Here is a 16887-nt window from a genome sequence, read left to right as displayed (position 1 = left end):
TGCCTCCTCTACCAGTTACTAACATATAGCTTAAAGGCAGTGTTGTAAAAAACGGCCGAGACGGCCGTCGCAATTGATTTACTTGCGTACCGTCGCAATGGATCTAAAAATGGGTAAAAAACGGTCAACAACGGTAAAAAAAGCGGTCAAAACGTTAAAGAATGGTCGAGACGGGCCGAGATTGGTTGAGACGGATTTTGACCAAAGTTGACTTTTAATATATATTTTAGACATAAACATTATTTCAAATTAAAGGCAAATATTTCAAATTAAACATAGATATTTGCATTTAGTTAAAAAAAATTTTGTTTGAAATGTTTATGTCTGAAAATATCAACATCCGTACGACCCCGTCTCGACCCCGTTTTAACCGTTACGACATTTCAAGGTCCCGGCCGTCTCGATCCCGTTCGCGTCTTTTACAACCTTGCTTAAAGGTGCTAGAGTAACTTGGAAATTTAGAGGGCTTCGTGTTGAAGTGCAGAAATTGATATCAATTTTGATTGCTACAATGTTGAAAATAATAAGTATTACTTAGTTTTTTCCTTTTCGATATTAGTTTTTCATGATCACCACATTTCGAAAACATGTTGTCCCTTCAGGGGAAATTCAATAATAACGGTTAATTTAGGATTGTGCTAAACTCAGAACAAACTTGTAAAACTGTAATGTCAAACTGATATTATTACCATGGGTATGTCAAACTGATATCATTACATTGGGTCTCTGTACAAAACTTTATTCGCTTTTTGACCTAATCCGTACCATAACTCTACTAATTCGCATCTGGTCATCTATTCTAAACTTATAAATATCTTCTTTTTTTTTTATATATGTAAACTATGAACTCGATCACAGATGGGGCGAAACTAGTGAAAAACACTAAATGACCCTTATTTTTTTATTAACTTTTTTATTGGGTGTATTTTTTTTTTTTCTTTCTAAATCGAGATGGGGCGTATACCCCCTTTGGTTGCACTACGTTCTGCCCCTGAGAAGAGCATTGTGAAGACTTTGCTAGAGCATAACAAACATCCATTTACAATTGACATTGACAGAAAAACAACTATATGCGCGTTTTCGTACTCCATGAACCTAGAGCTCAGTCAAAAAGTATATCACCTACCTAAATTGCATTTGTAAGTATCCGATAAAGAACGTGGAAATGACCGGTCAACGAAAAATGAGCGAAGTGGTTCGTGTTTAAGCAAATAAACAAACTAATTGAACCGTGGTCCGTAGAAACTTTTTATATGGTTCTTGGTTGTTAGTTCCTTATCTATCAAAGCAAACCTCTTGTACTTTTCTTAGATAGAATGAAGTCTTTCGGAGCACTATCTCGTTACTAAACAGTGGATTTAGATTTAAAAATGTTGGCCATAAGTACATAACCTAATAATGTATATAACCATTTATATATCTACTTTTTGTTTCTCCATTTATACTATTTTTTAAAAATTTTATAGTTTTTTTGTTAATTATTTATTTTTTGGTGAAAAAGCAATAATAAATTAACAAATTCGAAGATTAAAAAGGTAAAAGACCGATACAACATGAATCAGAAACTAGTCTAGTCAATAAACACAATAAACAACACAATAATCATGTGATCAAACAAATTAGCTAACCTGAATATTACTTAACAACCGACAGAGTTGACAAAGTTTTACTAGACTAACAAACCAAATGACTAAGCCTACACTAGATCCCGAAGTACCGGTATACGAAAACCATTTTCGACAAAACACAAAGGTCGTATGGAGAATGTTGAAGACCGCCATAAATTAGAACACTGGCTGTCACGAATTTTCACGAGTAGCTACAAAGAGGATCCCAACTGTAAAATAACAACACATTGTAGGAGATGAATCTCCAACAGGGAGCCGTTGCTTGATATACCCCGGAAGGCACAACCGAAAAAGGAGCCAGATAAGACAAATCCACGATCGCAAGCATATAAATCGGCAACTAAGCCACAGCCGCCAACCACCAACCACCGCCATCCCACCAAAAGTACGAGGAAGCCACCACCAACAGGTGGTGAACCACCTTATAATCTGGCGGAACTGACCGAACATCTCCACCACGCCAACTGGAAACCAAAAAAACGTTGCCACCACCAACAAGGTGGTAAAGCCGCCGAATTCACTGGGCGGAATAGCTCCGGTGAGCCCAGTAAGCAAAGAAAAAGCAATCAAAATCAAAAGCATGTGATGGCTGAACAACCAGAGACCACCCTACACAAAAACGGTTGTAAAGGTTGCTATGGTCGACAGAACAATTTTACCCCGTCGAATAAGGAAGATTACGAGGCCAGAAGGAAAAGAGAAACGTGAAAAGGAAAAGAGTGGGGAGAAGGAATAAAAAGAAAACGGGAGATGGTCGGATAGACCTCCAGCGAGATGTTGGAGGCCGGTGATGGAAGGAGCCAGGGTGCGTTTTTTTACCTCTTAATTGGATGGTTCAGCGCTGAACGATGAATAATTCAACATTCAGTGCGTTTGTTTCTGATCTTTGAATGACAGTTGGTGCTGAATGGTTTAACATGCACTGTTGAACCGCTCAGAGATGAAATTCTATCTTAATCATTAAACACTTGAACTTTTTGTAACAATAACTTTAAATTATATCAAGAATACATATTAAACAATTAATTGTAATTGTAGATTCTATTCATTTCAAAGGCTAATAAGGTATTTTTACATCGCTCACATTATTTGTTCACAATGATTATTAAACAGAATTATTGTCATTCAGAAACAATTTTATTCATGGGTTTCTTTTATTTAGAGACTAGTTTATAACCCGCGCATTCGCGGGTATTTTATCATAGAAGATTTTAAAAATATAAATTCTTAATAACTTATTTATGCTAATAATATAAGTAATAGTATTGAAATATAACAAATGCATACCATTATCAAACACATCTGCATCAAAATCTCAACCACCTTTCACGTTACGTTACGTTTCTCTATAACATACAACACACACACACGTTGGACACTTGATATAAAGTTGTATTTATATATTTAAACCACCATAATATATGCCAAAACCCTTTAATATTAATATTGATATATGGAAATAAAAAACGGGATTTTTAATTCTATATTTTGCATCATGAAATCAATAATCATAGTTATCATATTCTTGACACCAGAAAAACAAATAAAGTTAGATTGTCAGTAGGCTATGAAATCAAAATATGAAGGGCTATTTGAGAAGCAGCATGTAAGCTGACAAATACAAGAAATCAACAACAGCATTCAACATAAAAAACATATATAACCTGAGACAAAAAAATTACCCATTTGCTTTATTCGTAGAATTAGACGATAACTTACTTGGTGAGTTGACCTACTCAACTCAAGCAACCCCGTTTACCCAATCACAAAATTACCCATTTGATCCTTTACCCTCTCTGCTAATTTTTACACATATAGAGATGACATTTCTTGCAAATTGTGTTTCCATTTCTTTGTTTTCCAATGCTGCAAGCTAAAATACGTACTTGCCCCGCATGCCAACAATTCAACATTCTGAATAATGATGTATCGATGTTGCACTTTTTGTTGCACAATACTCCTAATTGCATAGTTACTGAAGGTACTTTAGAAATATGGTTAATAGCTAAACATCTTCTTTAAATTTCCTAACCTGTCCAAAACAAAAGACCAAACCTTGAATTAGAACCTATGAAATATGTTAGCATGCTCATTTTACCACAACAAAGCATCATAAGTTCAAAAGCACTATGATAAGTAATTATGAACTTGGATTTATATAAATAAAAAAAAAAAAAAACACTTACAATTGTATCCAGCAAATCTTCGGATCATCCGAATGGGTCACCTCCAATTGTATTCCAGCAAATCTCCTGTAACATCCCGCCTTTTTCCGTTTATTTCTCCGTTATACTATTTTAAACTCCGTTATATGTATATAACATCTTCCGTTAATACGCGTTTCAATTTATCTTGTTTAGGTAAATTAACGCACCCGATTACAACTTGAGGGACTTGTTTTGCCAAAACCCCAAAATGGTGACTAGCCATTTGACTAGTCAACCACCTCCCCACAATTATCCTTTCATTTTTCCTTTTTCTAAATTACTTCCACCTTTTCTCTAATTTCTCCATAAAGCAATTCATCATCCAAATTCGTTCAAGAAGGATTCGATCAAAACAAATTACATATTTGAACTCCTCGTGATCTCCTCTTCGATTCCATACCGATTTCTTTGCATTTGGGTAACTTTCTAAAATCACTAATTTTATGTGTTCTTGAGATTTTTGAGTTATAAAGTTGTTAATTAGTGTCTATGGCTCAAGTCTAACATGATTATATGATTTATATGCTTGATTTCGTTATTTAGAGTAACTAGTTTGAATATGAACTTGGGTGTGTTTAATTTGGTGATTTGGTTGATTAAAAGTTGTTAAATGTTATGAATGCATGTATTAAATGTGTTCCTAGTGTTACTAGCTTCAATTTGATGTGTAGGTTGCATGAGAAAACTCTAAGAACTTGATTAGTGATTTTTGGTGGAATTGAGTTAGGGTTTGAAGAACTTGAAGTGATTATTTGATGCATTGATTGCCATGAATTGTTGTTAGTAAGTTGTTAGTTGTATTGTATGCTCAATTACCTACAAAATGGCATGTCATATGTATGCATTGAATGCCCAAATCATTAAATGTGCATTGGTGAGTTTGAAGCATTAATGTGGGCATTGAATGATCACTTGGTTGGAAAACTCGGTTGTTACAAATGAGGTTTTTGATTGTTAAATTGTGTTTAGTTGCATTCTATGTCAAAAGAGCTTTCCAACGATATAAGGTGCGAGTCCTAAGTGTTTGTGGTTTGCGTTTTATGCTTATTTGAAGTTTGGATCAAGTTGGACAAGTGAAACAGACCAGGCACCAGCACCCGCCTATTGTCGCGGCGCGACAGAAGGGTGCCGCGGCGCGGCATAAGCCGTGCCCAGCTTCTGTCTCCGGTGTCCATTTTATGAAAAATATTTGGCACGTTCTAGACCTCCAATTCACATGCAACTTGTCCCAACATGCTTATATATGAATAATTAGCATAGAAAACTTGTCCGAGACCCGACCCGAACATGTTGACTTTTTCGTTGACTTTGACCGACCAAGTTTGACTTTTTGTCAAACTTAACCAATTAATTATGCAATCTTCCTAACATGCTTTTATACTTGTATCTTGCATGAAACTTGACAATTTGCTTCACATGCTATATTAATCGAGTCGTATTGAGCCATAGGACTAATTGAACATCTTTGACCCTTCGTGACTATCGTTATTGATACAACCTAATTGTTTAGGTCGAGACTAGCATTGTTCTTTGCACGTTTACTTGTTGAAGTACTATTTCACTCTTGCAATCAAAGGTGAGATCATAGTCCCACTTTTACTCTTTTAAACTTACTTTTGGGATGAGAAAACATAAACGATTCTTTTGAACTAAGTGAACACAAGAACGGGAAAACAAACATTCTACATACGAGTTTAGAACGAAAATCCTCAATCCGATTATCATTAATTACATCAGATGGTGTAAGCGAGAACTTATGTTATATGGCCATATGGGTTTGACAAACCCTCATTCAAACGGTTCGCTACCGTTTACGAATGAAATATATTTTCGGGAACAGTGTTGTTCTAGCACTAATTGATGGGGTATTCAACGGACGGAACGTTAAGCTTTGATAATTGGGTGCTCGTGAATATTAACTTTTAGAATGTACTATGGCTTTATCGATGTTGCAAATCTTGTGGTTCAACTTACTATTACTCATTTACTTATTTAAACCTATGATTTCACCAACGTTTTCGTTGACAGATTCTCTATGTTTTTCTCAGGTCCTTGAACTTAGGTGATACATGCTTCCGCTCATACTATTTGATACTTGCATTGGATGTCGAGTATACTTGCATACGTGGAGCGTCTTTTTGACTACTTTTAATCGTGTCGCACGTGTTTCATACAAACTTTAAACATTGTTATGTACTTGTTATGGAAACTACTTTTGTAAACTTTGAAACACCCTTATTTATGAAATGAATGCGACATACTTTTCGGTCAAACTTTGTTATAAAGACTTACGACCATGAAATGGGACCATACGTAGATGACGCCGTCATTTGACGATTTGTCGGGGTCGCTACAAGTAGTATCAGAGCTTTGGTTGTAGGGATTTAGAGTTCATTGGTGTCAACCCCGAGTCATAGGGTACATTGGTGAGTCTAGACTACAACCGGCATATAGACTTGACATAGGAATTACCTGACAATTTGTGCATTTATACTCGAACTCTCTTACTCATATCTACTCTTATTCTATCTAAATCTTGCGTTGTATAATTTAATTGACACGCCACCTTGACTATATGATGTAATGTCGAATGCACATATGAATTAGGGTAATATAATTCCCGGAAATTATATTACGGTGACTCATATGAACATACCGACATTATGCCATAAAGAATCTAAGGCGAGTCAAGGATAATTTTCTCTTTATCTTTATTCCATATCGCGGTTAGTATTATTTAGAATACTAACCAACGGTATTCTTTTGTTTTGAAGGAACAATGGCTCCTCGTCGTGTACGCCGCAATGAAACTCCCGAACAAGCGCTCGAACGGATGATAGCTACCGCCGTAGATGCGGCCATGGCCGGTCACTCTTCCAACAACAATAACAATAACAACAACCACAACAACAACAACAACAACAACAACAATGGGGCCGGTAACTCAAACGAGGGATGCTCCTACAAAGCTTTCATGGGGTGCAAACCTCACACTTATGATGGAACCGGTGGACCGGTTGTGCTTACTCGTTGGTTTGAACAAACCGAGGCCGTCTTTAGCATCAGCGGTTGTCGGGATCAAGACAAGGTCAAATACTCTACCCACACGTTCTTCGGTGTTGCTCTCACTTGGTGGAACACCTATGTTCAATCGGTGGGTACCGATGAAGCTCATGCCCTCTCTTGGGCCGATTTGAAGGAAAAGATGATTGTCGAATACTTTCCGCGCGAAGAAACCCGAAAGCTCGAGGAAGAACTAAGAGCTTTGAAAGCGGTCGGAAACGATCTTAAGGCTTATAATCAACGCTTCGCCGAACTATCCTTGATGTGTCCTAATCTTGTTAACCCCGAATCTCAAAGGATTGAGCTCTACATGCTCGGTCTTCCAAAAAGCATCAAACAAGGGGTGATGTCATCCAAACCCACTACTCATCAAGCCGCTATGAACATGGCTCGCCAATTAATTGAAACGGTTGACGAAATCGTAGTACCGGCTCCTAAGGCCGAGGACAAGTCGGGTGGCAACAAAAGGAAATGGGAAGCCACTCCATCAACTAACTACAACAACAACACCTTTACCAAAAAGCCCTTCAACAACGACGGCAAGAAGGGTTATGTCGGAAACTTACCTTTGTGCAACAAGTGCCACAAACATCATTACGGCGAATGTAACAAGCTAATTTGTCACCGTTGCCAAGGAGTTGGTCATAGGGCCAACAATTGCACAAGCACCGCCCCCGTCGCTCGAAAGGGGCTCAATCCTCCAAAAACGGTCACTTGTTACGAATGTGGCCAAACGGGCCATTATAAGAACGAATGCCCGAAAAAGAAAACCAACCCCAACAACCGAGGCCGAGCCTTTAACATCAACACCGAGGAAGCCCGAGATGACAATGAACTAGTCACGGGTACGTTTCTTCTCAACAACACTTATGTTACTTGCTTATTCGATTCGGGTGCCGATAAATGTTTTGTGTCTAAGACTTTGGCTCCTACTCTTTGCACTCCACCACACCCCTTAGATACTACTTATTCTATCGAAGTGGCCGACGGAAAACTCTTAAGTGCCGACACATATTACCGGGGGTGTACTTTGAACATTTTGGGTAAGGAATTTGAAATTGACTTGATACCCATGGAATTAGGGAGTTTTGATGTAATAATCGGTATGAATTGGATGGTCAAAAATAAATCTCACATTCTTTGCGATCTTCACGCAATCCGAATTCCTATCGAGGATGGTGAACCATTGATTGTCTATGGCGACAAAAATTTCACCGGATTTAATCTCGTTTCGTGCCTTAAAGTTCGAAAGCTACTTCGCAAGGGTTGTTTCGCGATTCTTGCTCACGTTAAGAAAGTCGAGGCCGACGAAAAGCGTATCGAAGATGTGCCAATTGTTAGTGACTTTTCCGATGTATTTCCCGACGAATTACCGGGTCTTCCACCCCATCGACCGGTTAAATTTCAAATCGATCTTATTCCAGGAGCCGCACCCGTAGCGCGTGCACCGTATAGACTCGCTCCATCCGAATTACAAGAATTACAAAGTCAAATCCAAGAGTTACTTGACCGTGGTTTCATTCAACCTAGCCATTCACCATGGGGCGCTCCGATTTTATTCGTCAAGAAGAAAGACGGATCCCTACGAATGTGCATTGATTATCGTGAACTAAACAAATTGACGGTTAAGAACCGATATCCTCTTCCTCGCATCGATGACCTCTTTGATCAACTACAAGGTTCTCGTGTATATTCAAAAATCGATCTCCGTTCGGGTTATCATCAACTAAGGGTTAAGGGGGAAGATGTCTCCAAAACCGCTTTCCGGACTCGTTATGGTAGTTACGAGTTCCTTGTCATGCCTTTCGGTCTCACTAACGCACCGGCGGTGTTCATGGATCTCATGAACCGCGTGTGCAAACCTTACCTCGACAAATTCGTTATCGTGTTCATCGATGATATTTTGATCTATTCTAAAAACGAGGAGGAACACAAAGAACATCTCCGACTCGTGCTTGAACTCTTGAGAAAAGAACAACTCTATGCCAAGTTCTCCAAGTGTGAATTTTGGTTGAAGGAAGTTCAATTCCTCGGTCATGTTGTAAGTGATCAAGGCATTAAAGTCGATCCCGCGAAAATCGAAGCCATTAGTAAATGGGAGACTCCTACTACTCCTACTCAAATTCGTCAATTCTTGGGTCTCGCCGGATACTATCGTAAATTCATCAAGGATTTCTCCTTAATCGCTCGCCCTCTAACCGCGTTAACTCACAAGGAACGAAAATTCGTTTGGACATCCGAACAAGAAACCGCTTTTCAAATCTTGAAAACTAAGCTAACCACCGCTCCTATCTTGTCACTTCCTGAAGGCAATGATGATTTTGTTGTATATTGTGATGCCTCGAAAAACGGTTATGGATGCGTATTAATGCAACGAAAGAAAGTCATTGCTTATGCCTCTCGACAACTCAAAGTCCACGAACGAAACTACACGACACATGATCTTGAACTCGGTGCCGTCATCTTTGCACTTAAGTTATGGAGACATCATCTTCTTGGTACCAAAAGTACTATCTTTACCGATCACAAAAGTCTCCAACATATCTTCGATCAAAAGCAACTAAACATGAGACAACGACGGTGGATTGAAACCTTAAACGATTACAATTGTGAGCTTCGTTACCACCCCGGGAAGGCAAATGTAGTGGCCGATGCCTTAAGTCGAAAGGAAAGAACGGTACCTCTTCGTGTCCGAGCTTTAAACATCACCATTCACTCCAACCTTAATAGCCAAATTCGTGTAGCCCAAGAGGAGGCTCTTAAAGACAACAACATCGCACGCGAACTTTTAAACATTCTCGTCTCCCGATTCGAAGTTAAGGAGACCGGACTTCGATATTACGCCGGAAGAATTTGGGTGCCTAAATATGGCGACTTACGAAACCTCATCCTAGACGAAGCCCACAAATCGCGATACTCGATTCATCCCGGCGCCAATAAGATGTACCACGACCTTAAAGAACGATATTGGTGGCCGAACATCAAAAAGGAAGTCGCTACTTACGTTGCCAAATGTTTGACTTGCGCTAAAGTCAAAGCCGAACACCAAAGACCGTCCGGGTTACTTCAACAACCCGAGATCCCGCAATGGAAGTGGGAAAGGATCACGATGGATTTTATCACCAAACTACCAAAAACGTCAGGCGGTTATGATACTATTTGGGTCATTGTCGATCGCCTCACCAAATCCGCGCACTTTCTCGCCATGAAAGAGACCGACAAAATGGAGAAACTTGCACGACTATACATTAAGGATATTGTAGCCCGACACGGTGTCCCTTTATCGATTATCTCCGACCGAGATGGTCGTTTCGTTTCTAGATTTTGGCGTACGTTACAAGAAGCGCTGGGAACGCGTTTGGACATGAGCACCGCATATCATCCCCAAATCGATGGGCAAAGTGAACGTACAATACAAACCTTAGAGGATATGTTACGAGCCTGCGTTGTTGATTTTGGAAAAGCTTGGGACAATCACTTACCTCTCGCCGAATTCTCTTACAATAATAGCTATCACGCGAGTATTAAGGCCGCACCTTTTGAAGCGTTATATGGTCGAAAATGTCGCTCTCCTCTTTGTTGGGCCGAAGTGGGTGACGTGCAAATTTCCGGGCCCGATCTCATTCACGAAACCACCGAGAAGATTCTTCAAATCCGAGATAGGCTTCGGACGGCCCGGAGTCGTCAAAAATGCTATACCGACAAAAGACGCAAAGACCTCGAATTTCAAGTCGGTGACCGCGTCATGTTAAAAGTCGCACCTTGGAAAGGTGTCATCCGTTTTGGGAAACGTGGGAAACTAAATCCGCGGTACGTTGGTCCTTTCGAAATCTTAGAACGTGTTGGAACCGTTGCGTATCGTTTGGATCTTCCGCCTCAACTAAGCTCCGTCCATCCTACTTTTCATGTATCTAACTTGAAGAAATCTCTTGCCGAGCCCGATATCGTCGTTCCTCTCGAGGAACTTACTATTAATGACAAACTCCATTTTGTGGAGGAACCGGTTGAAATTGTGGACTACGTCGAGAAGGAATTAAAACAAAGCCGGATCCCGATTGTTAAGGTCCGTTGGAACGCAAAAAGGGGACCCGAGTTTACTTGGGAAAGAGAAGATCAAATGCGAAAGAAACACCCTCATCTATTCCCGATTCCGGAAACGTCAGACTCCGAGGAAGAAACAACGATTGCTACGCCTACTTAAATTTCGGGACGAAATTTCTTTTAAGGTGTAGGTAATGTAACATCCCGCCTTTTTCCGTTTATTTCTCCGTTATACTATTTTAAACTCCGTTATATGTATATAACATCTTCCGTTAATACGCGTTTCAATTTATCTTGTTTAGGTAAATTAACGCACCCGATTACAACTTGAGGGACTTGTTTTGCCAAAACCCCAAAATGGTGACTAGCCATTTGACTAGTCAACCACCTCCCCACAATTATCCTTTCATTTTTCCTTTTTCTAAATTACTTCCACCTTTTCTCTAATTTCTCCATAAAGCAATTCATCATCCAAATTCGTTCAAGAAGGATTCGATCAAAACAAATTACATATTTGAACTCCTCGTGATCTCCTCTTCGATTCCATACCGATTTCTTTGCATTTGGGTAACTTTCTAAAATCACTAATTTTATGTGTTCTTGAGATTTTTGAGTTATAAAGTTGTTAATTAGTGTCTATGGCTCAAGTCTAACATGATTATATGATTTATATGCTTGATTTCGTTATTTAGAGTAACTAGTTTGAATATGAACTTGGGTGTGTTTAATTTGGTGATTTGGTTGATTAAAAGTTGTTAAATGTTATGAATGCATGTATTAAATGTGTTCCTAGTGTTACTAGCTTCAATTTGATGTGTAGGTTGCATGAGAAAACTCTAAGAACTTGATTAGTGATTTTTGGTGGAATTGAGTTAGGGTTTGAAGAACTTGAAGTGATTATTTGATGCATTGATTGCCATGAATTGTTGTTAGTAAGTTGTTAGTTGTATTGTATGCTCAATTACCTACAAAATGGCATGTCATATGTATGCATTGAATGCCCAAATCATTAAATGTGCATTGGTGAGTTTGAAGCATTAATGTGGGCATTGAATGATCACTTGGTTGGAAAACTCGGTTGTTACAAATGAGGTTTTTGATTGTTAAATTGTGTTTAGTTGCATTCTATGTCAAAAGAGCTTTCCAACGATATAAGGTGCGAGTCCTAAGTGTTTGTGGTTTGCGTTTTATGCTTATTTGAAGTTTGGATCAAGTTGGACAAGTGAAACAGACCAGGCACCAGCACCCGCCTATTGTCGCGGAGCGACAGAAGGGTGCCGCGGCGCGGCATAAGCCGTGCCCAGCTTCTGTCTCCGGTGTCCATTTTATGAAAAATGTTTGGCACGTTCTAGACCTCCAATTCACATGCAACTTGTCCCAACATGCTTATATATGAATAATTAGCATAGAAAACTTGTCCGAGACCCGACCCGAACATGTTGACTTTTTCGTTGACTTTGACCGACCAAGTTTGACTTTTTGTCAAACTTAACCAATTAATTATGCAATCTTCCTAACATGCTTTTATACTTGTATCTTGCATGAAACTTGACAATTTGCTTCACATGCTATATTAATCGAGTCGTATTGAGCCATAGGACTAATTGAACATCTTTGACCCTTCGTGACTATCGTTATTGATACAACCTAATTGTTTAGGTCGAGACTAGCATTGTTCTTTGCACGTTTACTTGTTGAAGTACTATTTCACTCTTGCAATCAAAGGTGAGATCATAGTCCCACTTTTACTCTTTTAAACTTACTTTTGGGATGAGAAAACATAAACGATTCTTTTGAACTAAGTGAACACAAGAACGGGAAAACAAACATTCTACATACGAGTTTAGAACGAAAATCCTCAATCCGATTATCATTAATTACATCAGATGGTGTAAGCGAGAACTTATGTTATATGGCCATATGGGTTTGACAAACCCTCATTCAAACGGTTCGCTACCGTTTACGAATGAAATATATTTTCGGGAACAGTGTTGTTCTAGCACTAATTGATGGGGTATTCAACGGACGGAACGTTAAGCTTTGATAATTGGGTGCTCGTGAATATTAACTTTTAGAATGTACTATGGCTTTATCGATGTTGCAAATCTTGTGGTTCAACTTACTATTACTCATTTACTTATTTAAACCTATGATTTCACCAACGTTTTCGTTGACAGATTCTCTATGTTTTTCTCAGGTCCTTGAACTTAGGTGATACATGCTTCCACTCATACTATTTGATACTTGCATTGGATGTCGAGTATACTTGCATACGTGGAGCGTCTTTTTGACTACTTTTAATCGTGTCGCACGTGTTTCATACAAACTTTAAACATTGTTATGTACTTGTTATGGAAACTACTTTTGTAAACTTTGAAACACCCTTATTTATGAAATGAATGCGACATACTTTTCGGTCAAGCTTTGTTATAAAGACTTACGACCATGAAATGGGACCATACGTAGATGACGCCTTCATTTGACGATTTGTTGGGGTCGCTACATCTCCCAAGCCCCGATCGTTTATTTCTCTCATTTATTCGTACCATGGCTTTCGTTTCTAACCTGTATAATATTGCAAATCTTTCCTATTAGCAATAGGATACATTATAAAACCCATTATTTTCCGGGTTCCTATTTCAGTACTAACTTGTAAATTAGCTAGCAAATCATCATCTAAACAAACCATCGAAGTTTGATCTGTAATCCGTTTTATAATTAAGTTTCTCTAAACCAAAAGAGATTAGTTAGGTAGGGTTCGCTAAACCAAAAGAGATTATTTAAAATGAACCTCAATATCACAAAACTGGACAAGGTCTCGGGTTTGTTTCACAATATGGTCTTCCCCCCAAAAAACTAAATGGGGCAACTTTATACATACTATCAATCCTATACTAAGATGGTAAAACATATGAACTAATGCAGTCGCATCAACAAACCAAAGTACATCTTCTTAAAGATGTAGGCATATCTTGTTAATTTTTCAAACAAATCAGCCCTTAGGGGTAACAATCTATTAGAAAATACACCTTTAAGTGTTTAGTGTTGAACTTAATTTACTATCAAATTTTAAACTAAGAAGAACATGAGACGTTGATAATACCTTGATCGAAAGTCAATGATGTCGGGTTCACTTGTACTCATGTAATCTGTATATCTTGTAAGACACAAATATTTATGGTACATAATGTATTTATGGTGTACGATGCGTGTATGAGGTGTACGAAGCATGTACGTGTCACTTGCTCGAACGTCGAAGGAAACTGGACGTTGTCTGAAGTAACAAGGTGTGTGCGTATCTTTTCAACTCCAAATAAAGTTTGTGTTGATGTTTCAAAGCCTTACCATTGGAAAGAAAATCTTATTACGTTTCCAACGATATTTGATTCATCAAAAACGGAGCTACGGTAAAAAAGTTATGGCCAAAACAAGTTTCTGAAAACTGACCTGCAGGTTGGAGCGGCGCTCCACCATTTGGCGCGGCGCGCCGATTGCTGCTGATGCAATTTTTAGCCTTTTTAAAAGGTCTAAATGAGGGGTACTTTGGTCTTTTCACTTGGGGTCGGTTTGGGGTCATCAAAACTGATCCATTGGTCATTTTGGATCACATTTCACTCATCAAACACCCTTATCAAACCCTAGTGAGAGAAACCCACTTTTAGTGAGAGAGAGCTTGATTTGGAGAAGAAGGAGTTGGATTCTCACCAAAGCTCGGGTTTTAAAGTTGCTCTACTCGTCAACGACATCATTTTGGTAGTATTGGTAAGTTCTAACTCCGAATTTCATTGTTAGATTTGATATTCAAGTTAGGGTTTGAGATTGTTAGTTATAAAACCCATTTGGTTGATGAAGAGGGTTTATGAAAACTTGCTATTTTGATATTTGGCGGGTTTTGGGTTGGTTAATGATTTAACTATGTTTAAGACTTGTAAATGGTGTATAATCACTAGTGTTAGTGATTATTGGTGTTTTGGAAACCATTAGGGTTCTTATGGTTGACTAATTTTGACTAGAGTCAAAATTAGGGTTTGTTGATGATTATGACTCAATTGCCGATTTAATAAGGTTTATAAACTTAAAATGGATTAAGTTGAAGCATAGAACCGAGTTAAATATGTTTTGATGTCAAAACTTGCTAATGGCGTGATATTGACTTCTTATGGGTCAAATTAGGGTTTAAGTGTCATTTTGGGCAAGATAGGTGTTTAACACCTATGATTGGATTTGATTGGCATATTAGGACCATTCTCACTTGTGTTAGTGATTATTGGTTAGTTTGGGTGCGGTTTGTGCTTGAAAGTGCAAATGGGTCGAAATTGCACTTATTGGTGTTTTGGGCATAAGCTAGAGTGTTTAGCTTATTTGTTTGTGAATTACTTAGGTAAATTGCATTTGGACGATTAGGAGCTCAAACGGGATTGCTTTTCAAGTAATCAAGGTGAGTGGAATATTTATACGCTTATGTATATAATTTGGTTGCTTGTGTGCGATGTGGTAAGTGACATCCGTTAGGATTCACTTTTCGTGGACCACGATTGAGATGGGAAAATATAGTGAGTGATATTCGTGTGGATAGCTCTTCGTTGGCTATATTCGTTTTGTGTTTGTGGCGAGTGATTAACGTTTGACCTATCTCTCTTTGTCGGCCACGTGTGTATGTGTGTGTTTGGGCATGTAGCAAGTGATTAACGTATGACCTATCACTCTTCGCCGGCTACATGTGTATGTTTAGATATGTGGTGAGTGATTAATGTTTGACCTATCGCTCTTCGTCGGCCGCATACGTGTGTTGGGGTAAGTGGTGAGTGTATCCGTTTGGGGATCCGCTCTTCGTTGGCCACTTATCGTGGGATGGTAAGCGGTTTCGCTTTTCGTCGGCCATCCTTGTGATTGAGGTAAGTGTTAACGTTTCGGTTGCACTTTTCGTCGGCCTCATGGTGCGTAGTGGTGAGTAGTTAACGATTTTGACCTACTACTCTTCGTCGGCCACGTACGCGTGCGATGGGTGGTGAGTAGTTAACGATTTTGACCTACTACTCTTCGTCGGCCACCATCGAGTCGAATGTCGACATTGGGTATATTGGGATGTGTAATTTTATTAGCATTGTACGTATTTGTATTTGGCATATATTATTGTTGAGATCTCTATGCTAATGATGTTGACTTGTTGTACGTACGATTATTCGTTTATTCGATATTGCGGTTTGCTAATGTTATTGTGTTGTTGTGTAGGTGTATGCAAGTAATTGGATTATGTATGTATGCGTATAAGTATTGCATTCACTAAGCATTAGCTTACCCTCTCGTTGTTTACATTTTTAGGTTCGGAGGCGAACGTGGCAAGGGTATGCTCGGGATTTAGATGATTTCCCTTTTTAGTTGCTTGCTTGGATTACTTATGGATTCGGCCTAGGATTTGGGTAGTTTATCCCCAAACATCATGCTCGTAGTTTGTTTGAAAATTAAACTAATGTGGTCGAAACTCAAACTTTCGTATGAAACTCGTAAAACGACCGATGTGGGCCCCACTTTGTAAAACTTATTTTATGTTTGAATCGTGTTAGTTATACATATTTGAAGATGTGGGTAAAAGCGTTTCGTCTAAATATGTCGGGAAGTGGCCAATCTTTTTCACATTTAAAGACTTTTTGGACAGACCTGTTTGGCGCGCCGCGCCATTTGCTGAACAAACAATTTTTTTTTATTTTTGCATATTTCGGTTGCATAAGGGTTGGGTTGTTACATATCTATATCTTCATCTTCATACAAAATAGACATAAAAATAATCTAGAATCTAGAAAAGCATATTAAAACATAAAACTACAAAACACAAAACTTAAACCGTGAATCTTCATTAATCGGTTTTTCTATAGAGTTTTTAATTTATAAGGATTATGACCATACCGGCATTCGAGAGTAATTTTTTTCTACATACACATTGAGAGTTC

Source organism: Rutidosis leptorrhynchoides, chromosome 7 (genome assembly GCF_046630445.1).
Source record: "Rutidosis leptorrhynchoides isolate AG116_Rl617_1_P2 chromosome 7, CSIRO_AGI_Rlap_v1, whole genome shotgun sequence".
NCBI lineage: Eukaryota > Viridiplantae > Streptophyta > Magnoliopsida > Asterales > Asteraceae > Rutidosis > Rutidosis leptorrhynchoides.
The sequence above is the reverse complement of the archived record's forward strand: the minus strand, read 5'-3'. Positions refer to the sequence as shown.